Source organism: Vicugna pacos, chromosome 11 (assembly GCF_048564905.1).
Source record: "Vicugna pacos chromosome 11, VicPac4, whole genome shotgun sequence".
NCBI lineage: Eukaryota > Metazoa > Chordata > Mammalia > Artiodactyla > Camelidae > Vicugna > Vicugna pacos.
In genome coordinates this window covers 100,101,061-100,124,979 of record NC_132997.1, presented here as the reverse complement: position 1 = coordinate 100,124,979, position 23,919 = coordinate 100,101,061, and the positions used below count along the sequence as shown (strand labels likewise).

The 23,919-nt window shown below is 56.0% G+C and overlaps 2 long non-coding RNA genes across 4 annotated transcripts in view; one reads left to right on the top strand and one right to left on the bottom strand.

The window, feature by feature from the left end:
• LOC140699489 (uncharacterized) overlaps window positions 1-23,919 on the bottom strand; it is a 71,813-nt gene that overhangs the window by 16,827 nt on the left and 31,067 nt on the right. Inside the window, exon 2 of the long non-coding RNA XR_012077701.1 lies at window positions 13,056-13,440. This is a non-coding gene — a long non-coding RNA (uncharacterized lncRNA). The remainder of the gene's footprint in view (window positions 1-13,055; window positions 13,441-23,919) is intronic.
• LOC140699485 (uncharacterized) lies at window positions 14,745-22,928 on the top strand. Of its 3 annotated transcripts, XR_012077697.1 has the most exons (4): window positions 14,745-14,896; window positions 18,249-18,349; window positions 19,208-19,462; window positions 19,671-22,928. It is a non-coding gene; the product is annotated as an uncharacterized lncRNA (long non-coding RNA). The 3 variants fall into 3 exon arrangements; XR_012077695.1 differs by having other exon boundaries at window positions 18,249-19,462; XR_012077696.1 differs by lacking the exon at window positions 14,745-14,896 and adding an exon at window positions 17,698-17,775 and having other exon boundaries at window positions 18,249-19,462.

The window sequence follows — 23,919 nt, the reverse complement described above, 5'->3', positions numbered from 1 at the left end:
GTGGACAACAGCGGACGTGTTCTCTCCATCCTCAGTGTAAACTGAGACAAAAGCCACCAGGCTGTCACCGTGGTGGGGCATGCGCGGCAAGTGCTGGGCACACATGGACCCTTCCTGAACCTCCTTACAGCTCTGGACTGGCCCCGACCACAGTTCTGAAGGCAGTGACTGCCCACCGTCTCCAGGTGTCCCTGGTCACATGTCGTCCTTCATCCAATCAGAAGCCCAAACTCTGCTGTACCCCCGGGATGCTGAGCGCAGCTACTCAGAAAACCTAGATGCCAGGAAATCACCCGGGCACCTGCTCCCCGAGTCTCACCAGCTGAATATCCATCTACCGGCCCCAGGGCCTTTCCACGTGCCTAGCTCAGGACCAGAGCAGCCCCGGGCAGGAGCCGGCAGCTCTGCTCTGCGCCGGCCACATGCACCCACTTCCCAGCACCCGCTCCCCTGCTCCGGGGCGTCTCTCAAGGTGAGGTGTGTGGAGGGAGTGAAAGCTTCCGCTCTGCCCACGGCCCCACCTCGGCCGCACGTTTGGAAAGAACCAGCCGCCCAGCCTTTGGAAGTGGACAAGAGTCCCGCGCTCTTAAGAAAGCATGCTCTGTACTGCTGACCCAGGAAAACGAAACCCGTGACGTGAGCTTTCTGTGCTCACTGCGCCGTGGGCCTGGGCCTCACGCTGTGAAGTCCGTGGGTGACATCGGAGGGCTCTGCAGAATGAGAAAGAAAAACATTTCACAGTCCAAGTGAACCACCACTGAAAGCAAACAGTAATGATTTAATACGTTTATTGAAAGCTAAATTTTCTGCATTTTCAGCACACTCTGCTGCCCTTGGGGACCTGTCATATGGTTCAAACTGCCAGTGAGCTGTCCCCATGGGCAAGAAAATGTTAACAGACCGACACCTCTGGACTGTGCGGCTGGGTAAGCGATGCAGTTTACCTTCATAAGACGCCATCAATAATTCATAAAAGGTGCTGTGTAACGTAACGTGACTGTTTTAATTCCTACACTCAAACCCAAGGAAACGCCGCGGGAAGTCCTGGGGGGGGTGTTTCCCACACAAGGGGATCCTAGACTCATGGGGAAAAGCCACAGGGGATGAAATGTGGCAAATCGATTTTAAAACTCCCTCCCTTCCATCCTCCGTACCAAGGGGGCCATAATTCAAAAAGTTATTTTCTAAATGAATCTGCAGAAGATACGTCTCTCCATCTTGACCTCCCTTTGACACAGACTGACTGTGCAGGGGAGGGGACTCAGCCCCTGCCAACAGACTTGTCTGAAAACAATTAGCCTCTGGAGATGGGGCCCGGGCCCCAGCAGGTGCCGGTGGTGACTGCGCTTCTGCCAGCCGAGGCCAGGGCTGCCACGTCGGTCAGCGCCAGCAAGGCCCTGAGCCAGGCCCTGGGGTCCTGCCGTGAACTGAGCCAGTCTGCTCCACGTGCCGGAGCAGGCACCCCAGCCCACGGCTGGGCGGGCCGCGTCCAACCAGGGCACAGCCACCAGTGAAGTGGAAATTTGTCAACGCTGAACCAGAACAGAAGTAGAACCGAATGACCGGGGGCAATCACACACTCTTATCACGGAACTCACACATTCAGAACATCAGTAAGCTGCTGATGGCGGGGCCGGCAGCCCTAGACTGCGGTGCACAGTGCATCAAGGGAAAGACAAAAGTTTCGTCTGACTGTCCCATCAGTTTCTGGTCAGAGTCAGGGCTGCCTGCATCCACCCAGGTGGGGCCAGGCCCCACTCAGAGCCTGACCCTCAGCGGGGCTGCTCTTCCGAGCCCAGGGCAGGGGTGTTGCTCTGAGCAACGCACCCCTGCTCACCCCTGTCACCCAGGCCAGCGGGCATCACACAACTGCACCGCCCCCCTGGGTCCCAGCTCCCAGCCCTAGGATTTCAGTCCCTCCAGCTAGCAGAGGGACAAGCAGGGTGTGAATGCCTGCTCCCACCCTGTGCCCATGGGACTCCTGGCAGCTGACGATGGGACTCTGAATCCCACGGATAAAGGAAGAGGCTGCCCCCAGCACCACTTTCCAGAAAGATCTCAGGGAAAATGCTGCCAGCACGATGACCATGCAAGAGAGCCCGGGCTGCTGTCCTGGAGAAAGGACAGCGGAGGGGCGTGGCGGCCGAGGACACACCTGAACCACACCGCCAGGGAGAAGGCACAGCGGGAGCCTCTCCACGTCCACCGGCCGCGCCAGGACCCACGCTGGCCAGCCCAGCCACTGTTGGGGTCGTGCTCCCACCCCAGCACGTTTATCTGTGTCATCTGACCTACGGCCCTGGCAAACCTGGCCTTCTGACCAGTCCTGATGGGGGAAACTGTATGTTTCCCACAGAATCCCCCACGGTGTTGCGGGGGATGGAAGGCCTTCCAGGTGGGTGGCCCGTCCCCCAAGACGTCTCCAGGATGCTTGGCAACACCCTGCTCCTTGAGGTTGACACAGAGCAGCGGGCTCACTGTGGAATCTAAGCCCCTGCCCAGGGCCTGGCACACAGTAGGTACCCCAGAAATGTTGGCTGCTACTGCCCACCCACCCAGGCTATGGCCGCTCAGAGGCAGAGCTTGGGCTCAGTTCTGCTCTGTGTTTCCTATAACGAAGGGGATAACGCAGAGATGAATGACAGCCACACGCCGTTATCCACATGCTTAAACATCCCGTCCCTGTCTGTCAGAAAAGCACCCTGGTTCAATCGCGTAACTCGTCTGCGCTCCAGGAGAACCGCCGCGGACCAGGCCCTGGCTAGTTCTCAGCTAAAGGCTGGAGGCAACGATGTTCCTACACGTGTGCACACACGCATGCACAAATACACGTGCACACAAACTCACATGGACATACATGTGCACACATGTGCACAAATGCACATCTGCACGGGCACACAGACACAAGCACACGTATACATGCAGACATAGACATCCACTCACGCATACGTGCACATGTGCATGCACAATGGACACCTGCACACACGTGTGTGCTCACACATATACATGCATGCAGTGTCACGTGTGACATGAATGAACACACACATGCCCACACAACATGCATCCACACCCATGCACCCCGACGCCTGTGTGCACACGCCCACACAAACACACATGAGCGTGTGTGTGTGCAGACACATGCCTACCCACATACATGGGTGTGCCTAGGTACAGGCAAATACAAGCACGCTTCTGTGCCCATACACATGCATGCACACACACACACACACACACACACACACACACAAGCCTCCAGTTCACGTGCCTTCTCGTGGCAGGACTGCTAAGATCACTCTGGACTGACCTGATGCCAGTACCTACGACCAGCCAAGAGACCCCGAGGAAACACCTCCCCCTCCTTCCCAGCAGAGCCCCAAGGCCAGGCCCCATCCCCCACCTCCTTGGAAAAAAAAGCATCCCAAAGTTTGACTCAAACCTTATTATTTGTTATCTCGAGGCCAGTTTTTACCTCTTCATCTATATGGTAATATATCTCCACTCCGCTTCCTACAGAGATGTGCACACACGCAAGAAAGCAGAGAAAACAATCTAACGGTCCCCAGAACCCATCACTCAGAACATGCCCCCCGCGCCTCCCTCCACCCCCCATCAGGCGAGTCAGGTGGAGGGCGCGCGTCTGGCCCCTACAGCATTTCATTAACAGTAATTATTAATCAATAACCACTCTAGGTGCACCTGGAACACCCAACCCCAGCGGGCGACGGCCGGCCAGGCTGTCTCGCTCTCAGACCGTGAAGGGGTCGGCACAGCCCTCGTGCACCTCGGGCATCCTCACGACCCTTGGCTCCATGGGAGACCCAAGAAACGCAGTCGCTGGTTTCTGAACTGCAGAGCATCACTGACAACCAGACACTCTCTGAAGCATCATGCTTGTGAGGTTAGGGAGCAGACAGATGTCTGCAAAGTACCTTCCATTCACCCTCAAAGTCTCATTTGTTCAAACTCTTTTTTTAACTCTGCTTTTAGCTCTAAAGGCCAGAGCTCCATTTCTCAGCCTTGCTGTGCCAGGCATGTGCCATCCCGCGGCTTGCAGAGAATTGGGTCCCCATTTCTGTGCGTCTTCTGCGTACAGCACCCCTGACCGCTCCCCCCCAACTTCCTGTTTCCCAGAACGCAGGGGAAAGGTGTTTGCAAAGAGAAAAGGCCACAGGTTTTCAAAACCTGGAGTCACGAAGGGCCCCTCGTTGAACCGCTCCTTAGTGTCCCCTGCCACCTGCTGTCCCCACCTCACGCGCATTCCGACAGATCGGTGATGAGCTTCCCCGCACAAAGCCCACCAGAGTGGCTCCCTTAGGACTGGCTGATGCCTTCCATGGGCTGATGGCCAAAAGGGCATGTGCAGGAGTCCATTTTGCATCCAGGGGAAACGGGTGTGTGGGACCCTGGAGAGGCACCGCACAAAGTCCGCATCAGCTCTGTGTGTGGACCAGACACACGCGCCCAGCCCCCGGGAGGCTGGTGGTGGAGCAAGGAGTGGTCGCCCATGTACAGATTGGAACGCGAGCTCCTGGGACCACACTGCCCACCACGAAGGGCAGACGGGGGTCAGAACCCTGTGTCCCACGGCCCTGAACCACGCCCCATCCACAGCCTGATAGCCAGGGGCAGACGAGGCAGGCTTATCAAGGACGACATTCCAGCCACTCCACGCCTCTCCTGCTCCTCCTCCCCCTCCAAGCTCAAACCTTCTGTGATGCTTAGAAACATCTGCGTAATTTGGAAAATTACAACCAAGTAGCTGGAACGTGGGGCAAGGAAGGGGCAGGAGGTTCAATGCTCATGGGTTAAGCCAAACAAATCGTGACTGGGTATTTCCAGTTATCGCACGAGCGTTCACCGGTTATACAAAGGGAAACCTTCCTTGCCTTGTATTATCTACCTTAGAAAACCTTTTTCCGTGTGGGCCACCCAGCCCGGGCTCTCCAGCCATCTGTCCCTACCCAGCAACGTCTGGATTTCCCAGGGTGGGCTGGTGGTGCTTCACACGATCCTCCGGCCAAATTAAATATTCAGTAAACACTGGGTGCACAGAATCATAATGCTATTCACTGTAAAGGGGTTTTACCTGGCTCAGAAACTGCTCCCTAACCACACACTCACGCCAAGCGACGTGTCCAGGGAAGTCAACATTCTCCTGGCGGCTGGGGACCACTCCTCCATCGTGACCCGCGACCTGCCCCTCCGCTTAATGGCAGGCTTACAAAATGACTGCGCTCATTAAAGCTGAGCGGTCATCTCACTCCCCACTGATCTTACAGCTTTCAAAGCATGTTTAAAATTCCTCAGCTGAGCCTCGGGCTAAACATGTATTTTTTTTAGGAAAGTAAACAAAACTCATGGTTTCCATTTGGGAATTAGTGAGGAATGAACAATCACAGCTTGGTTTTAAAGTAAGGGCTCAGGCACTGGCTTTGGTAGAAGCTAGAAAATGCAGGCTACTAGAAAAAAGATTTTTTTCTGCAGATGGATGACTGTTTGGAAGCCAAGTGAGGTGTCACACAGGGCAAGTACCTCCTGCATCCCGTGCAAGGCCTCCGGGCAGCAGGAGGAAGCGCGCAGGGAGGTCCGCATGGTCCACACTCACCAAGGACGCTGAAAGGGAGCAGACGCCTCCCCCCGGCCACGCCACGGCCTGTGCACTGAAGGACATTCACAAGCCCCTCCAGGCTGAGCCCCAACTCGGGGCATTTCGTGTATGGTCGCCCCTTCCCCACCGCAGGGGCGAAACTTAGGCGGTCGGTTCTTATTTTCCTAGACAGTTTGAGACACGAGAGCGGCCGTTCTCAAACTCAGCTGCACAGTGGAAATAGCTGGAGAGATTTAGAAAGACAGCTGCCTGGGACTGGCCCGCAGAGATGCTGATTCAGTCAGCCCCGGGTGCGGCTGGCTTCAGTGCTGCGCTTCACGTGTGCAGCCTGGGACGCCGACACCAGCCACAGGTGAGAGCCTGGAAGCCACGACGAGGGTGGAGTGAGAGGCAGGAAGGGGGAGCAGGAGAGGGAGGGAGGGGATGTGGCTGGTGAGGGACAGACAAACGGCCTGGAGGGAAGAACACATCCGTCCCCCGAGGAACAGAAGGAAAGGCCCCGTGGGTGTCATGCTTGGGAGGGAAACAGTACAGAAATTCAATGAAAACGGTGACTCAAAGGCAAGGTTACAAAACAAGAAAATAAGATGAGAATGGAAACTGCAGACTCCAAGAAACAAACTGACCGAAAACAACATCATTACGGAAATTCTACACAAAGTCGAAACATCGAGGAAGAGGCTGCAACTAACACAGAGTCAGGGACGTGGAGAAAAGCCCGTGACCACCGAGGGAGGCAGAGGAAGACAGGGAAGGGGAACAAAGACAAAGGGAAAGATTTAATAAGAGAAATGTCTTGTGCGTACAGCTCAACATCTCATGTGTTTCAGGAAAAAATTACACAGGACAGTCGACACCAAGACCTATCCTGGTTGAGGTACTGGTTGCCAGGCTTAAAGAAACGACGCTTGGGCCATCTAGGTAGATAATTCATCAACAGACTGAGAACAAGCAGGCTAGCCTGGACTCCTCCTCGGCCAAATCAGCGCCGCAGGAGACAAGGGAGCGCCAGGCACAGAGTCCTGGAGGAGAGAGGGCAGGGAGCCACCACCTCGCGGCTCCCGCCGCGGAGCTGTCCAGCTGCAGAGGCCGCAGGCGGACACCCAGCCACGAAAGGACTCGGCGAACGTGCGAGCGTCCCCAGCCCTTCTCGAAAATCTACTCAGTCACAAAGTCCAGCCGGCAGGCAGGTGGGGGAGAGGGCTACCCTGCTCCAACCCTGGAGACCAGAGACCGTGGATGCGCCACAGAGGCCGAGCCGCAGCCGCAGGCCCAGGTGCAGCAGGCAGGGCAGAGGCAGCAGGAGGCTGGACGAGGGGGCGGCAAGGACCCCAGAGCCCCAGAGGGAGCCGGCCCTGCCGACTGCCAGTCTCAGACTCTGCCTCCAGAAGGTGTGGCGCGTCGGCCCCAGGACCCGAGGACGGGGAGCCGTGCGGGGAGGAAGACTTGGCGGGAGAGCCCCCAGCCAGGAGCAGCGGGTAGAGCCCACGTGTGGTGGAGAGCTGACGGGACGACTTCCCTGCCCTCCCGACCCCGCTGGCTGTCAGCTCCCTTCCCGGCCGTTATCTTCTTGGACAAGTTCTAGGACTTTCCGGTCCCGCTCAGGCCAGGTGTTCCAGCGCTCCCGTCTCTGCCTGACTTCAAGCCCACGTCTCTCCCCGCTGCTGGCTAGGCCTCAGTGTGGGACCGGGGGCCCTGCCCTTTCTGCCCACTCGACCTGGGGCTCACAAGTAACCAGGCACACCGGGCCCTGCCAGTCTGACCCTCCTGTCCTGATCTCAGTCATCCACCCCACAAGCTTTGCAGGGGACCAGCTTCCTCGGCGTGGGGCCTGGACACAGCAGGAAACGAGGCACACTGTGCCCACCCAGGCACTCACACTGCCGGCCCTCCCGTGAACCACAGCCCTTCTGGCACTTCCGAGGCGTAGCCGCCTGGACCCGTCCGGAGCACCGGTCTCAGTACTCGGCTGGGCTGGGCCGCCCTCCGCCTCGGGCCAGGCCGCCGGCCACAGCAGGATGTCCCGCACAGCACAGCTGCTCCGGGGAGCCCAGGGCGGGGCCAGGCTGCGGCAGACGCCTCCGCGCCCAGCACAGGAGGGGTGTCGCTGGGGGAGGTGATGCTCGGCTGTTGCCCTGTCATACTCACAGCCTGGTGACCCCGACCTCCAAAAATATCCGGCTTTGCTTGACTGGAATGGGGGGACTTCTGTGTTTTGACATGTTCAGGTACAGAACTGCAGAAGCCAGGGAACAGGACCTAATCAGGCATTTACTTAGGAAAACAAACGCCATTCACGCAGCTGTTCACTTTTACGAAAGAAAACAGCCAAAGTATAAATGCTTCTGCTCATGCAATCCCGGCTGAGAGCGAGCACTTCACAGGCAGTCAGGCCCCAAGGGCCACCGAGAGCCGGACCTCCCGGCCGGCAGGGCACACGGCCGGCAGGGCGGGAGAGCCACACAGGGCACAACTCCACGTGGAGCCTTCTGAGCCAAAGGGATCGAGTGACAAAGGGCATCGCCTATGGTGAGGGACCCATGACAATACTCTTACAGTCTCTGCAAAATCAGTCCAACGGGGCAGAGGGGAGCGGGACAGAGACAGACTCTGAGCAGGTTACCTGTATGAACAGTCTCAGCATGGGAGAGGGTGTGGAGAACACCCTCCCACATCACTGGTGGGGATGCAGTTTGCTGCAGCCACTGTGGAAAACAGTATGGAGGTTCCTTTAAAAACTAAAAATAGATTTACTACATGGTCCAGCAGTCCCACTCCTGGGCATGTATCCAGAGGAAACTCCAATTCAAAAAAATACCTGCACCCCCATGTTCACAGCAGCACTATTTACAGCCAAGACATGGGAGCAACCTAAGTGTCCATCAACAGACGACTGGATAAAGAAGCTGCAGTAGATTTACACAATGAAATACTATTCGGTCGTAAAAAAGAGTAAGCCACTTGCAGCAACATGGACGGGCCTGGACATGATCACACTAAGTGAGGTAGGTCAGACACAGAAAGGCACACACCATACGGTATCAGTTACATGTGGAATCTAAAGAGTGAAACAAGTGGGCCTTACAAAACAGAAACAGACTCACAGACACAGAAAACAGACTTATGGTTACCGGTGGGGGAAGGGAGAGAGGGGGATAAATTAGGAGTTTTGGATTAGCAGACACACTGCTGTGTATAAAACAGAGAAACAACAAGGTCCTATTGTACAGCACAGGGCACTGTATCCAGGATCACGTAGTAACCTATAATGAGGAAGGATATGAAAAGGAGATATATGTATACGTGTGACTCAATCACCGTGCTGCACACTAGAAACTAACACAGCACTGTAAACCGACTGTACGTCAATAAAAATAACTAAAAATCTCAGCGGGTTGGAAGGTGGCTCCCCTCCCCGTGCCTCCCACCCAACCCCCAGCCTCTCCTAAACATCCAGGGCCTCTTCAAACGACAGCAGATTAAGTCCTGGGACTCCCTTCTGTCCCTCCCGTCCTACAGCGTCCGTCCGCACCTGGAGGTGCTTTGCTGTGTGAGGCTGTGTGTGTGATGCGGCCCCCGCCCTCCGGGAGCTCCTGAACAAGCCCTCGGGACCAGTCCCTGACAAGCCAAGCGGTGCGGGCGCAGGGGACAAGCGGAAGCAGCAGGCTCATGTGAAACACACTCATGGGGACACTTTTACCACCTGGAGGCGGCAAATACAGTCTGCTTGCCAGCTCAGCGTGGCCGTGCCCCCCACCCCGTTATGAACCGGGTACTATGGGGTGAGAGCCTGAGAGACCAGGAGGGAGGGGCAGAGGTGAGCCACACTTCCCCGGCGTGGACCTCAGTGGGTTTCTGTCCCCTGCACTGGACGGCTTCTGACCGAGGTGCCGCTCGGGCCAAGTTCTCTCTCCAGCTGCGCCGGCACAGCCCCCGGTCCCCCCCGGCTCTCGCGCTGTAACTGAGCTCAGGTTTTACTTCAGAAGGAGGAGGTGAGCGGTGTCAGCCCGAGTCCCTCTATTCTGCGTTCACAGATCAGACGCTGCGCCAGACGGGCCGGTGTCCAGGTGCAGAGAACCCGGAGGAAGGCCCGCTGACACGGATCCATGCCTGCCTGGACCACCGGGCCTGCTGCCTGGGTCCCCCTGCGGGCCAGCTCCACTCAGGGCTGGAGCCCAGTTTGCAGTTCTTATAGCACCTCCTTCCACCACTATGCATGGTTCCCCACAGCCGGAGTGCCCAGGGGAAACCCGCCTGTGCACAGCCCACACACGTGAGCAGAGGGAGCAGCACACGGGGAATCTGCACATGGCGGGGCCTGCACACGGAGGGGCCTGCCTTCCAGCCCACGGGGGCTCTGCAGTCACCCAGCCCCAACCCTGGCAGGAAGGGGGTTCATTTTCTCTACAACATTGAGAGTCATTTCGAAGCGCTCTACCTCAGGCCAGCCTCAGGCAGAGTCCTCCGAGCTTGGCACAGCCCGCGGCCTGAGGCCAGGGCCGCCCCACTGGCCCTGTGACACTCTGGAGGCACAGAGTCCTGAACAGAACAGCCGTGTGCTCCCCGCAAGTCCTTGAGGGGAGGAACAGACTGAGTCTGAAGGCAGAGACGGCTGGCAGGGCTGCCGAGGACAGCAGAGGCGACTCTCCGAGAAGATGGCACGGGTGACACACTGGTCCCCGGGCTGGATGTGTCCCCACCGGGCAGGTAAACCTGTTCCCAAGGACACAGGCTTCATCATCGCGCCTCCGCGGCCGGGGCTGGCGGTGGGCTTTGCCCCCCTGGGTTTAGACTCTGTTCTGTTCCTCATTTCTTCCCAAGTATTTCACGTTTCCCACTTCAGTCTCTGCCTCTAGAAGAGCAGCATCTAATTCTACCAAGCATTTCAGCTGTTCTTGAAGAGTGGCACCAGCCGTGTGTCCAGGGCTCGCCTGGCCTCGCTATTGGGGTCCCACTCCACAGGGACACAGTGGGCCCGGCACACAAAGCACTTGGTGGCACCACATCCAGGACAAGGCGGGAATGAAACACAGCCGGACACGATGGCTGGAAGGTATTTCTCTCTGTTGGATGGAAGAGCCGGCAGGAGGCGGCCAGGACCCGGGTGAGAAGGTCACCGTGGGTGATCACGCGCCCGCCTGGTCTCCAGCCCCACAGGTGCACCCTGGCGCAGAGGATGGGTGGTTCTGTGATTCTCTTTGAAAACCAGACACCAGGGCAGCACTTCCTCCCCTCCTCCGCCCGATGGGATTTCAGGCAGAGGAGCTCGGAGCCAGATGGCAGTGGAGCATCTGGCCGTCCGTTGAGATGAACAGTGAACTACGTGACATGTAGTGTCTCACTGCTGCCACTCAGAAAATCCTCCCCACGGAGCAGAAACACTCTTTGTGGCCAACCCCAAGGGGTACGGGCACTCACTGAGTAATCTCATTTTCGAAATCTTCCTGGAGGTGGCAGTCTGTTTACTGCCAATCTGTAGAGGAAAATTCTGAGGTTCAGAGTAGTTCCCTGACTTGCTCGGGTTATGCCGCTGGTGAGCTCCAGAGCCAGGACTGAGGTCATACCCCTCCCAGGCCAAATTCTATCTGCCACATCAGGTTAAGTCCACGGAGATTTACTCTTGTGATTATGGTTATGATGATGACTGGATATGATGATAAGTATGGCTGTGATCAGACTCAGCAAAGTGCAGGGCACAGTGTGAGCTGGAACGGAGGAGAGCGGCCAACACAGAGCATTGCCCTAAATGCAGCATCGGGAGGAGACAAACACGGTGGACGACTAACCCCACCTGCTGCTTCTCCCGGCTCTCCCCAGGCAGTGTCCCCACTTAAGCAAGGTCTTCTGAATGAGATCTTGAGGTAGTATTAGAATGCAGGAGCCACAGCTAACAGCAAAGCCAAGCCACGGGAGCTGGGCTGTAGGAAGTTCCCAGCGTCCCCGCCCCCCGAGCACCTTCACCTTGGCTCACTCTGGGGGACAGATGGCACAGATTCTTGTTGGAACCAGATCAGCACTGCATCCTCCCAATGGCCGAGATTTAGACCTTGAAGGTGGCTTCAGTCCGTGTAAGACCATGAGGACAGAGACTGCTCCATGTTCAACCCCAGCCAGCACTTAACAGAAGCATCAGGTGGAAAGCAGCATGGAGGTTCTCAGAGGCTAAAAACATAACTGCTGTGTGATCCTGAAATTCCTCTCCTGGGTCTTTGCCCAAAGGAAATGAAACCAGTACCTCAAAGAGATCCCACCCGCCCGCATTCGCCGCAGCGTTACTCACAGCAGCCGAGGTGTGGAGACACCCGGAGTGTCTGTGAGCGGATGTGTGGATACAGGTGTGGAGTGTGAACACGAGGAACATGACTCACCTATGAAGCAGGAGAGCCTGCCTTTTTCGACATCACGGACAAACCCAGAGGGCCTCCTGCTAAACGAGATAAACCAGACCCAGAAAGAAGAACCTGCACGGCCTCACTTACATGTGGAATCTTAAACAGTCAGGTTCACAGGAGTAGAGGGTAGAACAGCGTTTACCAGGGGTGGGGAGGCGAGGAAAATGGAGCAGAGCCGCAGTTACAGGGGACGAGAGAGTCCAGGTGCTAATGTGCACCTGGCCGCAGGCACTAACCATCCTGTGCTGAATGCTGGCAACCTGCTGAGAGAGGAGGTTTCCAGGCTCTCATCACAAAAATAGAGAACTATTTGAGAAAATGTATTAATTAGCTTGACTATAGTAATCATTCCACTGTGTGTCTGTATATCAAACTGCATTGCATATCTTAGACAAACACATTGCTTATTAAAAAATAAACGTTAAAAACATAATACTCCCCCCAAAATGAAAGTGGCAGCCTCGGTAAGTACTCGTTGAATGAAAGAATGAATGAGCAGACAGAACACCGACTCCCTCATCATGAACCTTAAGAGGTCTCCCCTCAACCAAACCTGAATTCCCAGGCACCCTCCCGTCTCCCACTAGACTCAATGTTGTCCCTTCTCCACACCTGCTCCCAGGAGGCGGGGTTCACTCCCAGTGATCCAATAAAAACTATTTCAACCAGTCAACCCCCCAAAATAATTTGCTTCAATCTTCTCATAATACTAATAAAAATGCAAAGTACTGCCATGATTAAAGTTTCAAAATTAAACCAGAAGAAGTGAAAGTGTCGCCATTACTCCTATTACTGTTCAGGCTGATAGAAAAGATCGTATTTACCAACCTACAGTCATAATGAAAATTAATCTTTTAAATATTTAATCGGCTTCTTAATACAACTCCCCACCGCCCACCCAATTATTCTCGAGCAGCTAGAAATTTAAATGCTGTTCTTACTCCAGTTGGTATCGGGAACTCTTAGAAGACACCAAGAGGAGAATGAGGATTTCAGCACCGTGATGGACGAACAGCAGCTCAAACAAAGTCACGCCGTGGCAAGATGCTACTTACCCAGCTGAAAGCCCTTCCTTCAGCTCCAGTATAAGCCCAGATTCCATGCGTCCTTCCCAGTTCTGGGAAGAGTCCTCTCGACCTTCTGCTGAGACACCACCAAACTCTTCCCCTTAGCTGCCTCCTGTGGCCCAGTACCATCTGGGGAAGCGGCAGGTGAGTTCTAGATGTTCCCCACAAGCTGCTCAAGTCTCCTGTCATGCTGCCAGAGACTGCGTCCTGGCTCTCCCGGGAAGGGGCCGCCTCGGGAGCCGCGGCAGGCGCCGGGGCCGGCTGTGAGCGTGGACGGAAGACCACTTGTTGGCGACCCGATCCGCCAAATCCAATCGGGAGCTGAGACTGACTCTCTCAGAGGATCGCTTCAGGAAGAAGGAGTGAAAGTGACCTGTAACGAGGAAAATAAACACGTATTTTAAATTTGGATTTTCCTTAAAACACTCAACAAGCCACTCACTCCAAATGTCGCAGCAACCCCAACGCGGCACCAAATCAATGGCGTTATCCAGTTTCACTGTTTCTCTCTCAATTAAACATTGCTGACAGGGGCTAGTCTCGCTTATGAGAGCAGAAAGGGTTCCCTGCCCACCGGGCCCCAGGTTACAGTCACAACTACCCCCGGCATCTGAACGGTTTCCGCTCGGAAAGCTCAGAGCCGCTCGAAGGGAAAATCAGCAGCCATCACTCACCAATCAATTGTACTGACTCTAAGAGTGAGGGGCTGAATCCACCTTCAATGCTCTGCAGTTTTAGCAGCGTGTTTGAATAAAACCGCAGGGTCTACACAGCCCTTTGCCCCACTCAGCTACTCCGGGGTTCCGGTTTGTCACAGAACCAGGCACATGCCTGGCGGATCAGAAGTCAGGATGACGGGGGTGAGGGGTAGTCCAGAGCCAATCATCCATTCTGGAGAAATGAAGATGCTGGCCACACTTTTCCAAAGAAGCAGCTGCTTCCAAAGGACAGCTCTCTCTCTGGGGCGCAGGGGCTGCCCCACTGCAGGGCGGGGCTGGCTCGCCCGCGAGCACCGCGGCCCCACCGCTCTCCTCAGAAAGGCCAGCGTGCGGGGCTGGCCTGGGGCCAGTGTCCGGGCACTTGGATTTCGGGGGGACCTCAACACCCTAACTGACAAGGATTGTCCCTGGAGCCAAAACGCTTTGTACAAACACTGCAGTTTACACTGAGCACCTGTTTCCTCCTGGAGTCTAGGGTTTGGGTACAAGCCCAGCAGAGGTGCCTACATGACCAGCCCCAGTAAAAACCTCGGGCAGAAACATCACTGCATCTGTTGCTGGGGGAGAGGGCAGAGTGATGCCTGCGTGAGGATTCCTCCAGACCCCACCTGTGGTTTCCTCTCTGTGACCCCTGCATGTCTCTGCCGGTGCCCCTGTGATAGTCTTCACCGTGAGTGAGCTGTATGTTAGGGCGCTGAGCCTGGCAGATCTCCACGTGTGGGAGTGAGCGTGGGGCCCCTGACACAGTGCCATCTGCTAACTTGGGTTGATCTGTGTGCGGGAACGTGCCTGTTCTGGATTCTGTACTTGGGAAGACTGAACAGAGCTTCCCCTGGCTTGAATCACCGGGCCCTAGGATGGCCACGCCCTTTGACCCTGTCACAAAGGAGAATGGTCTGGGAGCTGACACGCAGCCCCGCCCCTCGGAGGAGGGGGAGGGACGTTGCTTCCTCCTCAGGGGTCAGCCTGGGCTGGCTCACAGCCTGTGTCTTTGAGAAGGTGGCAGGATGAGAAAGAGAGAAGACGGGGGGCACTGTGCATTTAGGGGTGTGTGTGTCCCCCCCAAGCTCACGTGTTGAAATCTAACCCCCAATGGGACAGTGTTAGGAGGTGAGGTTTTTGAGAGGTGATCAGGTCATGAGGGTGGGGTCCTTGTGAACAGGATTAGTGCCCTTATAAGACAAGACCCCAGTGAGCCCCTCTCCCCTCCATCCATGTGAGGCCACAGCGAGAGACGGCCGTCTGCAACCCAGAAGGGGCCTCGCCGGAACCCAACCACGCTGTTGCCCTGATCTCGGAGATCTGGCTTCTGGAACCAAGAGACCCAAGGGTCCTTGCACGCAAAGCGCCCAGGCTGTCGGAGGAGAGCAGTGATGGGTCCTGGACCAGCTGGGTTTGGTTGTTTTGTGGAAGCTCATTCTTAAAGCAAGAGCTTCAGAGCATTTCTGCCCGTGGGTTGGCGGAGCCTGGGGAGAGACAGTTCATCTTTTCAAAAGGCTGTGGGACCCTTCTGGTGGAGCGTCTCTGTAACGGTGAAATGCAGGCTCTGTTAACAAGCAGCGTCTCCAGACAGCGCGGGCGCACGCTGCGTTTTTCCTGCTTTGCAGTTCTTCCCGCTCCTTCCCCAGCCGTCTCACAGTCTATCAGCAGGAAAGGAGCAGGGAAAAGTGAACTGCAAAACCCACCAGGCCGATTACCGCTCCGCACCTGCCACGGAAATTGGGTGGAGGAACTTGGAAGAGTGGCTCTAATGAGTCCAGGGTCATCCGCAGCTCCCCTCTGTCCACATTCTCCTAAACAGCGACTGGAACGCTAACGAGAGGAAATGGTGACTTTCCCTGCGAATGACCTATTCTGAGGCTGCACTGTGAGTTTTCCAAGTTCACGGATTCAAAACTCAAAAATCAGTGATTTACGATCTCAGGCAGGTCCAGGGACAGAGGTGGGACACACTGAATTAGGACTTGCAGCGCCGGTGCCGAGAGCTGATAGATTTTGAAGCAGCGGTCATATCTCCCAGGATGGAAGAGGGAGAGGCCAGCCGAGCCTCAGCTGCATGGGGTCGTTCCATTAATTCACTCAAACTTACATCTTTCAACTGGGAAGTATTTATAGATACTCAATAGCACAAAATAATCAGGCTGCCACTCCCTGAGAATGAAGGGTGCTCCCCCCCACCACCATGCTGCTCAGAAGTCCACAAAGATTCCATACAGAAGCCACTCTGAGAAAATAACGTGTCTGCGGTTAGAGATTTGGATGCAAAGCCAGACTCTTCAGTAATCAGGGGTCAGCCCTCAGCCCCTCAGCTGGAAAACCAGTCCCTGGCGGGCTCTCCTGGCACAGACTCGACACGGAGCCGAGCACACGGTAAACGCACAACTAACAGCAATCGGCCCACCTCGTCTCCACTTTCCAACACGATGGCAGCCTTGCGTGACAGAGCTGCTGCCGGAGTCAGAGCATGGCGCTCTGCCTTCTCCTCCCAGCGTCCGCCCTGAGACGTGGGCCTGCCCCCACATAACCAAGCTGGCCTCAGAGACTTCTCCTCTCCAAAGGGGAACGTGCTGGCCAGCTTTGTCCTGCGGGGTGGCCCTCAGAGGACCTTCCCCAGCGATGCCCAGGCCTGGCCCCACCCCGCCCCCAAGCAAAACCAGCGACCTGACTCACAGCCCCCAGCAGGCTGGTTCTGGGACCAGCTGCACCAGCATCATCCCTCCCCTGCTGGACCCCTGAGAAGCTCAGGCAGTGGGGGCCACTACGTGTGGTGCCCTTGCCCACAGGAGGGTGAGTGGTGCCCCACAGACCAGTCTGTCTTCCCAGACAGGCAGATAGAGAGAGAAATGCAGGCCCTCGGTGACTATTACCTAGTGCAGGTCCTGTGCACCCACCAGTCCACTAAACGTGTGTGCACACGCGCCCCAGACCCTGATGGAGAACGCATCATTCACTGCGGGTCAGGCCAAAGGAAGGGACTGGCTTGGGTGGCTGGCTCTCTCTCCAGTCCACTGGGATGACTGGCATTCAAGGAACACTGGGACCCTCTCTGCACGGGGCTGTTGTGTGTGACGCACTGTTGTGTGCGGTCATCAGCGTTAGACACCCCTTCCTCCTCGTGAGGACGTGTTTCCGCCTGCCCTCCAGGACCGGTCCCTCTCATTCTCCGGGTGGTCCCTGCCCGGCCTGGGACTGCTGGACTCGCCCACATGATCCTGCAACCCTCTCTCCTGCTTACGCAAAACAGGCACATCTCCGTCTGTCAGAGACAGGACTAGAATTAAGAGAAGAAACCGAGCACTGTACTGCCACCCCGCTTCTAGAGCACGTCCTGTCATTTACTCTCGTTTGCTCTGGGAACTCCCTGTGACTCATTCCAGCTGAGCTTTTTCCTTCTGAGCATCGTTAGGAGCACACGCACTTCCGCTAACCACCAGCGTTTTCCTGTGGGCTCCACGTTTCCATACGTGGCCACGATGCCCCTTCCAGTCTATCCGTCTGACTCTGCCCCTCCATTCAGGGAACACTCTCTCTCCGGCCTCCAGAGCATGCCCCAAAGCCACCGGATCCTTTCCTGCTTCAGGCCTGGAGTGGAATCAGCTGCCCTCGCGGGATTCCTGGTTACATTTACTGGGAAACAGTCACAAACCTAAGTCTGGACGGGAGCCTGTGGCTTCAGGGATGAACAAAGGGCGCCTGCTGCTCAGGGACGGAGCCGGAGCAGGTCCTGTGTGTCCGGGTTTAAATACACAATGCATTTTCCGAACCTCACCCATTGTCGGCCCTTCCTTTTCTGCAGCATGAGAAGTCATCAAGGACGAAGAACTCTGCTGTACTGAGTGTGAAAGAAACAAAACAGGAGCGCCCCACGGGGGAGCAGGCCTGCCCCTTGGGAGAGCCGCCCGAGGCCCTGCGGCCAAGCCAGGTGCGGCCATTACTCGCTGTCACCCACGGACCACCACCTGAGCCTTCACCCTGTTCACCAAAACCAGGTTGTTATGAAACAGACTCCAGGTGGGGATGTGCAGGGGCCCTGGCGGCAGAAGGGGCGCCCTCAGCTCTGCCCTCCCTCGCACTGACGCGCCTGGCTCTGCTCCCTCCGCTGCCCTGCTGTGCAGGAGACGTTTAATGAGCCGTTTAATCCAGTCTAATTCTTCCATTTAGGTTGCTGTCTCCTCAGGGAGGCTGCCTCATGCTTGGCGACAGCCAGGGAAGGCTCTGGCGCTCCCCGAGGCCTGGCCTCCAAAGCCATCGCTCACCTGCCAGTGACCCCGGGTCTCCCCCTGAGGCTGACACACAGGACGGCCCTTGGGGGGGTCCCTGGTGACAGTTCAGCATCGGCCCCGGGTCTGCATCTCCCAGAGAGCAGGGACCACCACGGGGAAGGGGGGGTAGGACCCCAGCAATGACTGCTTCCAGAGGAAATGCCAACCCCTCAGCCACGCGTGTCTCTAACATTTCACAGATGCTGACACGTCATCCTGATGAAGAGCCGCCTGAGCGTCCACGTCGGCCAAGCCCGTCTCCTCTCCATTTACCAGCTCTGCCCACGGGCAGCGCAGACCGGTGAGAGCAGGCGCGTGAACTACATGGGCAGGTGCACCGGGGCTCTCGGGGTCAGCGCCGGTCGGCAAGACAAGCCTGCGCCCCAAGGATCCTTCAAAGCCCAGGGGGCATCAGACCTTGAGGTGATCAGCTCGGTCAGCGGGCCGCTGGACTCTCAGGCCACATGAGCACGTGCACACACCCAGACACACACATGCATGCAAAGACACGTGTAGACACGTGAACACGTGCAGACACACATGCACACATGCCCAGACACACATGCACGCAAAGACACGCGTGGACACGTGAAATCGTACACGCACAGGCACGCATGCACACACGCCCAGACACACATGCATGCAAAGACACACATGGACACGTGAACACATGCATGCACAGAAACACATGCACACAGACACATGCACAAGACACACACAGTCAGACACACACACACAGAAACAAGGAAGAACAGGGGGAGAACAGAGACCTGCGCTTGGACCACTCGTGCAAGAACAGACGTCACGGCCCCCCCCCCCCGAGGTGGTGCACGCAGAACACCTACCACAGAAGCAGACACACTGCTTCTTTTCCTACACTCTTCACTTAAAGACGGGTTAGGACGTTCACTTCTGTCACAATTAATATGTTTCCCCAACTGCTGGACTGTATTCAAATGAAAGGACAACTTCCGTCCCGGCTCCCCACCCCCTCACAGCACACGGACAAGGTCTCAGGGCGCGTGTCCCCCATTAGCCGGCGTCTTTGCTGAACTCTAGAAGCTGAGAGCACCCGGGACTGCCACCCCCTCCAGAAGGAGACCCCCCAAGCCTTCTGTTCCAGTCCCAACAGTGGATCTGCTGTCTATTCCTTTCAAAGCTCTGCCTGTGCTCAGAGACAGCCGCCCAGGGCACAAGATGGAAACCTGACAAATGGCCAAATCAAAACACTCAGAGCGCTTTGGGGCGGCCACTCCGATTTTCCGCACGCAGTTGGCGGCAGGGCTGGGCAGCCGCCAGCCAAATGTTCTGTCATGGTTAATGCGACATGACGAGGCTACCTTCTCTCCCCGTTCAGCCTGCAGGAGGAGCCTGCAAGAGGCTGGACTCCACAGAGTCCGCCAGCCACTGGAAAGTAAGTACTAACCAGGGCAAAACAAACCTTGCCTTTGGCGTCTGAGACTCATGTTCAGAGGGGAGACAAGCATTCGCAGTGAAACAGCTTCACAGCCACACGGTGGGGCGGGGGGTGGGGGAACGGGTCCCACTGCAGCCTTGCGATCACCCAACTCCGGCCCTACTTCCTTCCCATTTATTTGTTTGCCTCCTTTTTCCAAATTGAGATGAAGGTATGAATAACACGCAGACAAGCTTGCAAAGGGAGCTCCCAGCCGCCACAGGCCTCTCGTGAATTTCTCTCGCTCCTTATTTGAGACCGCACGTGGATTTTCTGGAACACCAGGAGTAACTGGCCCTGACTTCAGAGAGGAAAGAAAGCCCAATAAACATGGTAAAACTCCTGAATGCAGAGTAACCCGGGGCAGAACAGAAATGCAAGCCGGTCAGCCTGCCATTTCCTGCCAGACCCTCGCCACCAAGTCCAGCTGAGGGGCTCCAGACAAAAGCCTCGCTCAGTGTGAGCATTTACTGCATGGCTACTGCACGCGGGCACTGGGGTTCCGCGGGCGCATGCAGTGGGGACCCTGCCCACAAAGAGGTCCCCTCCTGAGGGCGGGGGCAGGTGCGGGGCAGTGAAGTGGAGTCAGCACCGACACAAGGGCCCGCCAGCACTGGAGGAGCACAGGCGAGAGCGTGTGGACAGAGGGGCTGGAACTTCTCCGAGCACTGAGAGGGAGGGGCGGCGTGGCTGAGAAGTTGAGAAAACCAGGAACGTTCCATCACACATATTACGGGGGTCTGGGGGTGAGCTAAAGGGGGACAGCAGCTGCGTCTCAGGCCTCCGCATGATTTCCCTGCAGTATCTCTCAGAGCCTTCAGTGGTGAACAAGCAGACGACTGGGTCACCGGGGTCGGGCGGTGAGCTCCGTCGGCAGACGTCCCCTCTACCAGGCGCCCTGGGGAACCGAAGCCATGCCTCGGGGCTCAAGGACCCCCCACCTCACTGGAGATGAGACCTACACACAGTAACCACAGAGCATGGCACACAGCCCAGAGCATCCTGAGAACGCGTTCTTCAGAGAGAAAAGACGCACTGCAGGCTGGAACTGGGAAGAATTTGTAAAAGAAAGGAGGCAAAGCGTTTAAGAAAAGAGTACGCTAAGACAATCAGCGGAGACCAAGAAACAAGAAGCTATCTGGCAGTTTTAAATTCATTACGGATAATTACAGCAAGTGGAAATGGTCTTCAGAAAGACAATTAAAAGACAGAGACAATAAAGAAGCGTGACCAAAACATACACTGTCTACAAGAAACACACTTTCTATATAAAGACGTATCTGTAGCAATATCTCTGTGTGTAACACGGGTTATACTGTAAACGGGTTTATACGCACTTACGTTAAAAGCAAGAGGCGAGGAAAAGATACGATGCGTGAGCACTGATCGAAGAAAGAGCCCTGGGGTGGCTAAATCTACATCAAAGCAGACCACAGAGTATCATCAGGAACAGGGAGGGGCGTGCGAGCTCACCACGGAGACGCAACAATCCCCAACGCCCGTGCACCTAACGACAGAGCTTCCAGATACGTGACGCAAGAACTAAGAGGCCTGAAAGGCAAAGCGGACAGAGCCACACACATAGTTGCAAACCTGCGCGATCCTCTCTGAGTAACTGGAAAGAACAAGCCAGACGGAACAGTAAGGACACAGGACCTAACAGCACTTCGAGCCCACGAGACCTCCGCACAGCGGCACACTCTTCTTAGGAGGAAACTGCGCATTCACGAGGACTGGCTGTATCCTAGGCCCTCAAACAGACCTCAGCAAGTACAAAACGATTTAAATCACTCCAACTGCTCTCCGACCCAAACGGGGTTAAACTAGAAACCAGTACCAGAGCGATCTCTGAGAATTGCCCCAAAAGGCCAAGTTAACACGTTTCCAAACAACCCGTGGGTCAGAGGAAATCCCAAAGGGAATCAGAAAACATTTCAATGGGGTGAAATAAAAACACATCAAAATGTGTGAGATGCAGTGAAGGCAGTGCTTGCGGAATACTTTTTAGCATTAGCTCTCACATCAGGAGAGAAGGAAGTTCTCACATTGGTGGCCTAAGCTTCCAGCACCAGAAGGGAAGAGAAGGAGAGCGGGCCCCAGAAAGAGGAGGAACAGAGCGGTGACCCGGGGCAAAAGGCAAAGACGCTGAAAGCCAAAGTCGGGGGGAGACACTGCCGCTGCTCCCACGCTGCACTCTCAGGCCTGCAAGACGCAAAGCCACCCTGCGGCCCGTCGCCTCCCCTGAACGCTCTGCACCTGCAGGTCCCCCAAGCCCCTCAAACCCCGCCTGCCCCGAAGTGCGCTCATCACCCGCCCCTCTTCCAGGGCTCCCCCCGACCCACTCACCCAGACGCAAACCCCAGAGAATGTCCCCCCCACACACAAACAAGCACCGGATCCAAGGCTACCCCCAAACTCCCCGAATCTGCTCCCAGCTCTGCGTCCCTCCGACTGCTCTGTGCCAAGCCCTCGTCTTCTCTCTGCCGACACTGTGACAGCCTCCAAAGTCGTATCCTGTGCAGCCTCCACTCACACCGCAGCCCTAGCGGCCCCTCAAGTAAGACTGGGCGTCTGAGAGGGCAGGGTGAGAGCTCACCAGACCTGGCCAGCGCCCGGTGCAGAAGGACGCCATCAACCCCCGCGCTGGGCTCCCAAACGATACAGCAGAGCATCGCACGCCCGTGCTGAGAAGGCACCTGTACGCAGTAGCTGACACGGTCTCTTAAACCCAGCACACAGGGCCCGTGAACACAACACAACGCAGCAGTTCCTGTTAAGGAAACCAGAAGGCGCTTTTCAGTAAGTCGCCTCATTCCAACCCCTTTGGGTCCAAGAAAAGCATACACGAGGCGTCACATCTGAAAACACCAGCTCAGACCTCCCCTCACCTGCCGACAGGGCAGCGCAAAGAGCAGGCAGAGGGCGTCGCGAGCTGACGCGCAGAGCAACGCGGGGAGCTCTTACCCGACGCACAGTGCACTTCCGTGCTGTTTGCTTTTGTTTTGTTAACTCAGGGAAGCTGGATATTCAGCCGAATGATCCAAGGCCTTTTTCAGTTTGTTTGTTCTGGTGGAGAAGCAGACGGAAAGGGTTATTTCCATGTCGGGGGAGGGGCCGGGGGGCGGGGTCACTTGACACGCACAGAAACCTTGACCCGAGACCCTCCGTGTGCCCCTGAGCAGAGCCAGGTGTGCAGCCGCGGAGGCCTCCCTCACGTCCACAGGTGCATCACGATCCACAAAGACCCCAAACAGGAAACCCAGCTCTAATTCCTATATAAGCAGAAGTAGTTCGTAGAGGAAAAGCATGAAAATCTGAAGGGAAAGGAAGGAACAACTGGATCTGAAAGACAGTTTTCCTTGGTCGGAAGTTAGCTGTGCTTTACTGTGATGGAGTGGAATCTGAATAAATTCGTATGCATGTATACGTGTAACTGAATGGCTTTGCTGTGCGCCTGAAACTAACATTGTAAATCAATTACACTTCAACAAAAAATAAGAATTTTTTTAAAAGTTAGCTGCTCTCAGCAACACGGATAGACCTAGAGATGATCACACTAAGTGAAGTCAGTCAAGGACAAATGTCATATGATACCACTCACACGTGGAATCCAAAAAAATGACACAAATGAGCTTACTTACAAAATAGAAACAGACTCACGGACAGAAAACAAACTTACGGTTACCAAGGGGGAAAGGGAGAGGGGGATAAATCAGGACTTCGGGATTTGCAGATGCAAACTACTACATATGAATCAGCTAAACAAGGTCCTTCTGGGAACCGTATTCAGTGGCTTGTAATAACCTATGATGAAAAAGAAAAAAATATATATATATATAACTGAATCACTGTGTTACCAAACGTAATCTATCAGGACACTGCACATCAGCTCTACTTCAACTAATAAAGAAAAGCTCGCTGTTCTTCCTCAACTAGCCCTTGACTGGACCTAGTTCTTGAAAACGAACTCCTCAGCTTAGAGCCGCTGCTCCCTGGTCCACCGTGACCTGCCCTGTAGTCACAGCGGCACATCCACTGAAGAGAAGCCACCTCTGGAGGAGCCCACCTTCCAGAGCTGTCTCCTTCCCACCAGAACACCCACGCCCGGGCAGGACCTCCTCTCAGGCCACTCGTGGCTCTGCCAGCCGTTGGCCCCCAACTGGCCCTTAACCTCTGCTAGCCACGGCTTCACAGCAGGATCACAGCAGGGACCAGGCAGGCGGAAGCGGTGAGTCACACCGGCCCCTCTGTCTGCAGCCTCCTCTGGGGCCCAGCGGGAGGGAGGGGGCTGTGCCCTAACGTGCCTCCATCCCTACAGCGCGACGGGAGCCAAAGACGTTTAGGGTGTGGAAGAAACGTGGACGAAGGATTCCTAAATGTCCCAGAGTCTCCCTGGACCACAAGGGAAACACACT